Below are 7,500 nucleotides of genomic sequence, written 5' to 3'. Positions count from 1 at the left end.
CGGGTTCAAATCCCGGACGAGACCGTTTTTAATTATTTTGTATTACACTTTTCCAATTACTATGCATTGCCGATACGCACGCTCAAATTCCATGAACAACAATATCACAGCGACCAAGGGCTGATTGCACAATGGTTAAACGAGGACTGCAGTCTTTGTTGAGTCTGCAAAGCAACTGCTTATGCATTAAACACAATTCTGACGTAACAGACTATAAAACCATTCAGCATCGAGTTTCTGTAGTTTATACAGCACTGTTTATTTTGGTAACGCATGTGCTTGTTTTTTTTTTTTTTTTTTGGTATGTAGTTTAAAACAACCACAAAACTAGTGTAACAGATGGGCATTTTGCAGGTACAATTGTTTGTGTACATGTACAATCTAGCACTAGAACGGGTTAATTCATCTTTTCACACTGCACTAGATGCTGCCAATACATTACCTACCTCAAGCAAACCTCAAGCAAACGTCAAGCAAGCATTGGTGGTTCAGTGGTAGAATTCTCGCCTGCCACGCGGGAGGCCCGGGTTCGATTCCCGGCCAATGCAACCTTCTTTTTTACTTTATGTATACAATTACAGCCACACGCACCTGCCTTCAATCAGTAAAAAAAAAAAAAAAAAATCTCCCCGTCGGGGAATTGAACCCCGGTCTCCCGCGTGACAGGCGGGGATACTGACCACTATACTAACGAGGAAGGCACACGCTCCCTGCCACTATGGCAACGCATTTAGTTGCAAAGCGTCTAAGTCAAAACTGCCTGCTGAGCTTAATGGTTTACGGATCGAAAACAGTATAGTACAAAACAATTAAAAAAAAAAAAAAACGGGCTCGTCCGGGATTTGAACCCGGGACCTCTCGCACCCAAAGCGAGAATCATACCCCTAGACCAACGAGCCAGCTTTCGGTTTTATCCGGCGGCCGACGCGTGATTCAGTCTCTGGCAGCAAAATAAGTGCAGCATGACCAGAGTCCCGTTCCGTCTGCCGGTGCGGAATGCTGCTGGCACCTCAGAGGAGGGGGGGCTTAATACTCGCCAACGCAACCTTCTTTATTTTTTGGCATTCTTATAGTGCTGCTTTTTTTTTTTAAATTCGCAGCACGAAAACTAGGATTCACATGTGTTTCACGTAACACTTTTTCAATTCATTCATCTGGTCACAGTGTTTTACCGCTACAGCAGGACCCGGCAATGCTTTTAATGCAATCGGCATTAAAAGCTGCCACGTCAGTGGAGAACTGCACGAGTACTCTCGCTCTCATTTCAGACAAGGGGATTTGAATTGCCTTCTAGCCGCTCTCGCTCACGCCGGGCGCCGTGGCGTGTGTCTGTAATGCCAGCTACAGGGGCAGGTTGAGGCTGGCGGATCGCTTGAGCACGGGAGCTCTGTGCTGCAACTGGCTGTGCCGATCGGGAGTCCGCACTTAGCACGGCATCGACATGGCATTTCTGGGGGAGCTCGTGAATGCCAGGTCGTCTAAGGAGGGGTGAACCGGCCCAGGTCGGGAACGGAGCAGGTCAAAACCCCCGTGTCGCACCAGTAGTGGGACTGCTCCTGTGAGCGGATGTTGCAGTGCATCCTTTGCAAAACAACGAAACCCAGCCTCCTTTTTTTTCTATTTATTTTTTGAAGTACATGCTGACTAACTGATCCATTCCAAACATATCAAAACGAAATCCCACCTAAACTACTTTCCTCATTTATAGCGACCGCTTCTCGATGAACATAGAAATGCTAGCCGCCAGTTAAAGAAGTCAGACGGCCCAAACAGGCAACAGCACACAGCTCGGAGACACGGCAAAATTACAGTGGTCTCGACAGGTACACCCAATAGAAAAACGTCTCCCATCTAACAGAACAGCTAGGTCTGCACTTCTTTGGAAACTCGGGGGACCACAACAGTGGCAGGCGCTGGCTCGTTGGTCTAGGGGTATGATTCTCGCTTCGGGTGCGAGAGGTCCCGGGTTCAAATCCCGGACGAGCCCGTTTTTAATTCTTTTGTATTACACTTTTCCAATTACTATGCATTGCCGATACGCACGCTCAAATTCCATGAACAATATCACAGCGACCAAGGGCTGATTGCACAATGGTTAAACGAGGACTGCAGTCTTTGTTGAGTCTGCAAAGCAACTGCTTATGCATTAAACACAATTCTGACGTAACAGACTATAAAACCATTCAGCATCGAGTTTCTGTAGTTTATACAGCACTGTTTATTTTGGTAACGCATGTGCTTGTTTTTTTTTTTTTTTTTTGGTATGTAGTTTAAAACAACCACAAAACTAGTGTAACAGATGGGCATTTTGCAGGTACAATTGTTTGTGTACATGTACAATCTAGCACTAGAACGGGTTAATTCATCTTTTCACACTGCACTAGATGCTGCCAATACATTACCTACCTCAAGCAAACCTCAAGCAAACGTCAAGCAAGCATTGGTGGTTCAGTGGTAGAATTCTCGCCTGCCACGCGGGAGGCCCGGGTTCGATTCCCGGCCAATGCAACCTTCTTTTTTACTTTATGTATACAATTACAGCCACACGCACCTGCCTTCAATCAGTAAAAAAAAAAAAAAAAATCTCCCCGTCGGGGAATTGAACCCCGGTCTCCCGCGTGACAGGCGGGGATACTGACCACTATACTAACGAGGAAGGCACACGCTCCCTGCCACTATGGCAACGCATTTAGTTGCAAAGCGTCTAAGTCAAAACTGCCTGCTGAGCTTAATGGTTTACGGATCGAAAACAGTATAGTACAAAACAATTAAAAAAAAAAAAAAACGGGCTCGTCCGGGATTTGAACCCGGGACCTCTCGCACCCAAAGCGAGAATCATACCCCTAGACCAACGAGCCAGCTTTCGGTTTTATCCGGCGGCCGACGCGTGATTCAGTCTCTGGCAGCAAAATAAGTGCAGCATGACCAGAGTCCCGTTCCGTCTGCCGGTGCGGAATGCTGCTGGCACCTCAGAGGAGGGGGGGCTTAATACTCGCCAACGCAACCTTCTTTATTTTTTGGCATTCTTATAGTGCTGCTTTTTTTTTTTTTTTTTTTTTTTTTTTTTTTAAATTCGCAGCACGAAAACTAGGATTCACATGTGTTTCACGTAACACTTTTTCAATTCATTCATCTGGTCACAGTGTTTTACCGCTACAGCAGGACCCGGCAATGCTTTTAATGCAATCGGCATTAAAAGCTGCCACGTCAGTGGAGAACTGCACGAGTACTCTCGCTCTCATTTCAGACAAGGGGATTTGAATTGCCTTCTAGCCGCTCTCGCTCACGCCGGGCGCCGTGGCGTGTGTCTGTAATGCCAGCTACAGGGGCAGGTTGAGGCTGGCGGATCGCTTGAGCACGGGAGCTCTGTGCTGCAACTGGCTGTGCCGATCGGGAGTCCGCACTTAGCACGGCATCGACATGGCATTTCTGGGGGAGCTCGTGAATGCCAGGTCGTCTAAGGAGGGGTGAACCGGCCCAGGTCGGGAACGGAGCAGGTCAAAACCCCCGTGTCGCACCAGTAGTGGGACTGCTCCTGTGAGCGGATGTTGCAGTGCATCCTTTGCAAAACAAAGAAACCCAGCCTCCTTTTTTTTCTATTTATTTTTTGAAGTACATGCTGACTAACTGATCCATTCCAAACATATCAAAACGAAATCCCACCTAAACTACTTTCCTCATTTATAGCGACCGCTTCTCGATGAACATAGAAATGCTAGCCGCCAGTTAAAGAAGTCAGACGGCCCAAACAGGCAACAGCACACAGCTCGGAGACACGGCAAAATTACAGTGGTCTCGACAGGTACACCCAATAGAAAAACGTCTCCCATCTAACAGAACAGCTAGGTCTGCACTTCTTTGGAAACTCGGGGGACCACAACAGTGGCAGGCGCTGGCTCGTTGGTCTAGGGGTATGATTCTCGCTTCGGGTGCGAGAGGTCCCGGGTTCAAATCCCGGACGAGCCCGTTTTTAATTCTTTTGTATTACACTTTTCCAATTACTATGCATTGCCGATACGCACGCTCAAATTCCATGAACAACAATATCACAGCGACCAAGGGCTGATTGCACAATGGTTAAACGAGGACTGCAGTCTTTGTTGAGTCTGCAAAGCAACTGCTTATGCATTAAACACAATTCTGACGTAACAGACTATAAAACCATTCAGCATCGAGTTTCTGTAGTTTATACAGCACTGTTTATTTTGGTAACGCATGTGCTTGTTTTTTTTTTTTTTTTGGTATGTAGTTTAAAACAACCACAAAACTAGTGTAACAGATGGGCATTTTGTAGGTACAATTGTTTGTGTACATGTACAATCTAGCACTAGAACGGGTTAATTCATCTTTTCACACTGCACTAGATGCTGCTAATACATTACCTACCTCAAGCAAACCTCAAGCAAACGTCAAGCAAGCATTGGTGGTTCAGTGGTAGAATTCTCGCCTGCCACGCGGGAGGCCCGGGTTCGATTCCCGGCCAATGCAACCTTCTTTTTTACTTTATGTATACAATTACAGCCACACGCACCTGCCTTCAATCAGTAAAAAAAAAAAAAAAATCTCCCCGTCGGGGAATTGAACCCCGGTCTCCCGCGTGACAGGCGGGGATACTGACCACTATACTAACGAGGAAGGCACACGCTCCCTGCCACTATGGCAACGCATTTAGTTGCAAAGCGTCTAAGTCAAAACTGCCTGCTGAGCTTAATGGTTTACGGATCGAAAACAGTATAGTACAAAACAATTAAAAAAAAAAAAACGGGCTCGTCCGGGATTTGAACCCGGGACCTCTCGCACCCAAAGCGAGAATCATACCCCTAGACCAACGAGCCAGCTTTCGGTTTTATCCGGCGGCCGACGCGTGATTCAGTCTCTGGCAGCAAAATAAGTGCAGCATGACCAGAGTCCCGTTCCGTCTGCCGGTGCGGAATGCTGCTGGCACCTCAGAGGAGGGGGGGCTTAATACTCGCCAACGCAACCTTCTTTATTTTTTGGCATTCTTATAGTGCTGCTTTTTTTTTTTTTTTTTTTTTTTTTTTTTTTTTTTATTTTTTAAATTCGCAGCACGAAAACTAGGATTCACATGTGTTTCACGTAACACTTTTTCAATTCATTCATCTGGTCACAGTGTTTTACCGCTACAGCAGGACCCGGCAATGCTTTTAATGCAATCGGCATTAAAAGCTGCCACGTCAGTGGAGAACTGCACGAGTACTCTCGCTCTCATTTCAGACAAGGGGATTTGAATTGCCTTCTAGCCGCTCTCGCTCACGCCGGGCGCCGTGGCGTGTGTCTGTAATGCCAGCTACAGGGGCAGGTTGAGGCTGGCGGATCGCTTGAGCACGGGAGCTCTGTGCTGCAACTGGCTGTGCCGATCGGGAGTCCGCACTTAGCACGGCATCGACATGGCATTTCTGGGGGAGCTCGTGAATGCCAGGTCGTCTAAGGAGGGGTGAACCGGCCCAGGTCGGGAACGGAGCAGGTCAAAACCCCCGTGTCGCACCAGTAGTGGGACTGCTCCTGTGAGCGGATGTTGCAGTGCATCCTTTGCAAAACAACGAAACCCAGCCTCCTTTTTTTTCTATTTATTTTTTGAAGTACATGCTGACTAACTGATCCATTCCAAACATATCAAAACGAAATCCCACCTAAACTACTTTCCTCATTTATAGCGACCGCTTCTCGATGAACATAGAAATGCTAGCCGCCAGTTAAAGAAGTCAGACGGCCCAAACAGGCAACAGCACACAGCTCGGAGACACGGCAAAATTACAGTGGTCTCGACAGGTACACCCAATAGAAAAACGTCTCCCATCTAACAGAACAGCTAGGTCTGCACTTCTTTGGAAACTCGGGGGACCACAACAGTGGCAGGCGCTGGCTCGTTGGTCTAGGGGTATGATTCTCGCTTCGGGTGCGAGAGGTCCCGGGTTCAAATCCCGGACGAGCCCGTTTTTAATTCTTTTGTATTACACTTTTCCAATTACTATGCATTGCCGATACGCACGCTCAAATTCCATGAACAATATCACAGCGACCAAGGGCTGATTGCACAATGGTTAAACGAGGACTGCAGTCTTTGTTGAGTCTGCAAAGCAACTGCTTATGCATTAAACACAATTCTGACGTAACAGACTATAAAACCATTCAGCATCGAGTTTCTGTAGTTTATACAGCACTGTTTATTTTGGTAACGCATGTGCTTGTTTTTTTTTTTTTTTTTTGGTATGTAGTTTAAAACAACCACAAAACTAGTGTAACAGATGGGCATTTTGCAGGTACAATTGTTTGTGTACATGTACAATCTAGCACTAGAACGGGTTAATTCATCTTTTCACACTGCACTAGATGCTGCCAATACATTACCTACCTCAAGCAAACCTCAAGCAAACGTCCAGCAAGCATTGGTGGTTCAGTGGTAGAATTCTCGCCTGCCACGCGGGAGGCCTGGGTTCGATTCCCGGCCAATGCAACCTTCTTTTTTACTTTATGTATACAATTACAGCCACACGCACCTGCCTTCAATCAGTAAAAAAAAAAAAAAAAATCTCCCCGTCGGGGAATTGAACCCCGGTCTCCCGCGTGACAGGCGGGGATACTGACCACTATACTAACGAGGAAGGCACACGCTCCCTGCCACTATGGCAACGCATTTAGTTGCAAAGCGTCTAAGTCAAAACTGCCTGCTGAGCTTAATGGTTTACGGATCGAAAACAGTATAGTACAAAACAATTAAAAAAAAAAAAAAACGGGCTCGTCCGGGATTTGAACCCGGGACCTCTCGCACCCAAAGCGAGAATCATACCCCTAGACCAACGAGCCAGCTTTCGGTTTTATCCGGCGGCCGACGCGTGATTCAGTCTCTGGCAGCAAAATAAGTGCAGCATGACCAGAGTCCCGTTCCGTCTGCCGGTGCGGAATGCTGCTGGCACCTCAGAGGAGGGGGGGCTTAATACTCGCCAACGCAACCTTCTTTATTTTTTGGCATTCTTATAGTGCTGCTTTTTTTTTTTTTTTTTTTTTTTTTTTTTTTAAATTCGCAGCACGAAAACTAGGATTCACATGTGTTTCACGTAACACTTTTTCAATTCATTCATCTGGTCACAGTGTTTTACCGCTACAGCAGGACCCGGCAATGCTTTTAATGCAATCGGCATTAAAAGCTGCCACGTCAGTGGAGAACTGCACGAGTACTCTCGCTCTCATTTCAGACAAGGGGATTTGAATTGCCTTCTAGCCGCTCTCGCTCACGCCGGGCGCCGTGGCGTGTGTCTGTAATGCCAGCTACAGGGGCAGGTTGAGGCTGGCGGATCGCTTGAGCACGGGAGCTCTGTGCTGCAACTGGCTGTGCCGATCGGGAGTCCGCACTTAGCACGGCATCGACATGGCATTTCTGGGGGAGCTCGTGAATGCCAGGTCGTCTAAGGAGGGGTGAACCGGCCCAGGTCGGGAACGGAGCAGGTCAAAACCCCCGTGTCGCACCAGTAGTGGGACTGC

At 47.3% G+C, this 7,500-nt stretch overlaps 16 non-coding genes across 16 annotated transcripts in view; 8 read left to right on the top strand and 8 right to left on the bottom strand.

Annotated features, from left to right (window-relative positions):
- trnap-ugg (transfer RNA proline (anticodon UGG)) overlaps positions 1–25 on the top strand; it is a 73-nt gene extending 48 nt beyond the window's left edge. The window contains exon 1 of the tRNA in view: positions 1–25. This exon is cut by the window's left edge and continues 48 nt beyond it. This is a non-coding gene — a tRNA (tRNA-Pro).
- Positions 26–477: 452 nt separating this feature from the next.
- Positions 478–548, top strand: trnag-gcc (transfer RNA glycine (anticodon GCC)). Its single transcript has one exon. It is a non-coding gene; the product is annotated as a tRNA-Gly (tRNA).
- Positions 549–625: 77 nt separating this feature from the next.
- Positions 626–697, bottom strand: trnad-guc (transfer RNA aspartic acid (anticodon GUC)). The gene has a single exon. It is a non-coding gene; the product is annotated as a tRNA-Asp (tRNA).
- Positions 698–827: 130 nt separating this feature from the next.
- trnap-ugg (transfer RNA proline (anticodon UGG)) lies at positions 828–899 on the bottom strand. The gene has a single exon. It is a non-coding gene; the product is annotated as a tRNA-Pro (tRNA).
- Positions 900–1,915: 1,016 nt separating this feature from the next.
- trnap-cgg (transfer RNA proline (anticodon CGG)) lies at positions 1,916–1,987 on the top strand. The gene has a single exon. It is a non-coding gene; the product is annotated as a tRNA-Pro (tRNA).
- A 450-nt stretch (positions 1,988–2,437) lies between these two features.
- Positions 2,438–2,508, top strand: trnag-gcc (transfer RNA glycine (anticodon GCC)). The gene has a single exon. It is a non-coding gene; the product is annotated as a tRNA-Gly (tRNA).
- A 76-nt stretch (positions 2,509–2,584) lies between these two features.
- Positions 2,585–2,656, bottom strand: trnad-guc (transfer RNA aspartic acid (anticodon GUC)). The gene has a single exon. It is a non-coding gene; the product is annotated as a tRNA-Asp (tRNA).
- A 130-nt stretch (positions 2,657–2,786) lies between these two features.
- On the bottom strand, positions 2,787–2,858 carry trnap-ugg (transfer RNA proline (anticodon UGG)). Its single transcript has one exon. It is a non-coding gene; the product is annotated as a tRNA-Pro (tRNA).
- A 1,036-nt stretch (positions 2,859–3,894) lies between these two features.
- Positions 3,895–3,966, top strand: trnap-cgg (transfer RNA proline (anticodon CGG)). The gene has a single exon. It is a non-coding gene; the product is annotated as a tRNA-Pro (tRNA).
- A 451-nt stretch (positions 3,967–4,417) lies between these two features.
- trnag-gcc (transfer RNA glycine (anticodon GCC)) lies at positions 4,418–4,488 on the top strand. Its single transcript has one exon. It is a non-coding gene; the product is annotated as a tRNA-Gly (tRNA).
- Positions 4,489–4,563: 75 nt separating this feature from the next.
- Positions 4,564–4,635, bottom strand: trnad-guc (transfer RNA aspartic acid (anticodon GUC)). Its single transcript has one exon. It is a non-coding gene; the product is annotated as a tRNA-Asp (tRNA).
- Positions 4,636–4,763: 128 nt separating this feature from the next.
- Positions 4,764–4,835, bottom strand: trnap-ugg (transfer RNA proline (anticodon UGG)). Its single transcript has one exon. It is a non-coding gene; the product is annotated as a tRNA-Pro (tRNA).
- Positions 4,836–5,882: 1,047 nt separating this feature from the next.
- Positions 5,883–5,954, top strand: trnap-cgg (transfer RNA proline (anticodon CGG)). The gene has a single exon. It is a non-coding gene; the product is annotated as a tRNA-Pro (tRNA).
- Positions 5,955–6,404: 450 nt separating this feature from the next.
- Positions 6,405–6,475, top strand: trnag-gcc (transfer RNA glycine (anticodon GCC)). The gene has a single exon. It is a non-coding gene; the product is annotated as a tRNA-Gly (tRNA).
- A 76-nt stretch (positions 6,476–6,551) lies between these two features.
- Positions 6,552–6,623, bottom strand: trnad-guc (transfer RNA aspartic acid (anticodon GUC)). Its single transcript has one exon. It is a non-coding gene; the product is annotated as a tRNA-Asp (tRNA).
- Positions 6,624–6,753: 130 nt separating this feature from the next.
- Positions 6,754–6,825, bottom strand: trnap-ugg (transfer RNA proline (anticodon UGG)). The gene has a single exon. It is a non-coding gene; the product is annotated as a tRNA-Pro (tRNA).
- Positions 6,826–7,500: the final 675 nt, after the last annotated feature.

The sequence above is a fragment of the Acipenser ruthenus genome, chromosome 55, assembly GCF_902713425.1.
Source record: "Acipenser ruthenus chromosome 55, fAciRut3.2 maternal haplotype, whole genome shotgun sequence".
Lineage (NCBI taxonomy): Eukaryota > Metazoa > Chordata > Actinopteri > Acipenseriformes > Acipenseridae > Acipenser > Acipenser ruthenus.
This window is presented reverse-complemented; position numbering and strand designations above follow the sequence as displayed.